Raw genomic sequence first — 1,194 nt, 5'->3', positions numbered from 1 at the left:
CTATTTGGTTATAAGTTAAATAAAAATTTTATCATAAAACGTAAAACTTAGTATAAAAACATGATTCATCTAAGGTAGAAAATGTATAACTAAAATGAATAAAGGTAAATTAATTCTTAAAGGGACACAAAGATAATTTCTTTTCATTAGTTTGCTTATATTTGGCCTTTTTATGTCTTCTCTTGGCAGTACAATAAAATACTTTGACATCCTTTTGGCTTAATAAGATGTATATGTCAACACCCACATGGCCAGTAATATTTCTCATCTTTCAGGATGTAATGTTTTAATCATAAAGGAATAAAAGGATGAGGAAAGATATAATCTTATGTAGGATGTGATGACTCATTAATTCTCACATATAAATAATTTGTGTAAATCAAGGTGAATGAACATAAACTACATAAAATAACTAAGAGGTTTAAGAGAATTTACAGTAATTTGTTATCTAATGAATTTTTAATTCATACAAATTTTAATAGAAGGAACATAGCTAAGGCATTTCAAAATTTATGTTGAGATACACTCAATTTCAATTAATTCACTGCATCACTAAAGCAGAAAATGTTGGCTTTATGAATATTAGAAATAGTGTCTGATTGCTTACTACCATATACATTACATTTTAAGTTCTGTGCATGGAGGAAATAAATTTAATTCAGAGTCAACATAAAATGACTTTATATACACACACACAATGGCTTTTGATGTAATTTAATAAAATGTACAGTTTTATGTTTGATGATGTCTTAATTTGCACCATATTTTTTTTGCTTTGTGCCAAAATACATTTGAATGAAAGGAAAATAATTGGATACCTCAGGATATAAACATGAATTTAAAGGTGAGAAAAAGATAATTTTTATTACTTAACAACTATTGGCATTAGTTTGGATATTTTAAATAACTACCACTTAAGTAATGAGCATTTTAACATTATTTATGTTGAATATTACTTCATTAATACCAGTGGTTTTAAAGTTGAAATGTTTAAGACTGTATTTTAGTAATATTTGTTAAATTGAATTAAATTGTTGTTTCCATTCATATAAAGTAGTTTTTGAAAAAAAAGAGAGATGGCTTTTAATGTATATTTCATTACTTTTATATCACTTAAGGTGTGATAATATAAAATTCTTATGTACTTTTTAAGGAATTTATATAAATGCATCTGTTTTTTGGGTTGTTTTAAAG

Source organism: Sturnira hondurensis, unplaced genomic scaffold, assembly GCF_014824575.4.
Source record: "Sturnira hondurensis isolate 20B ecotype Veracruz unplaced genomic scaffold, ASM1482457v3 Scaffold0023357, whole genome shotgun sequence".
Lineage (NCBI taxonomy): Eukaryota > Metazoa > Chordata > Mammalia > Chiroptera > Phyllostomidae > Sturnira > Sturnira hondurensis.
Note: the sequence above shows the minus strand (reverse complement) of the source record.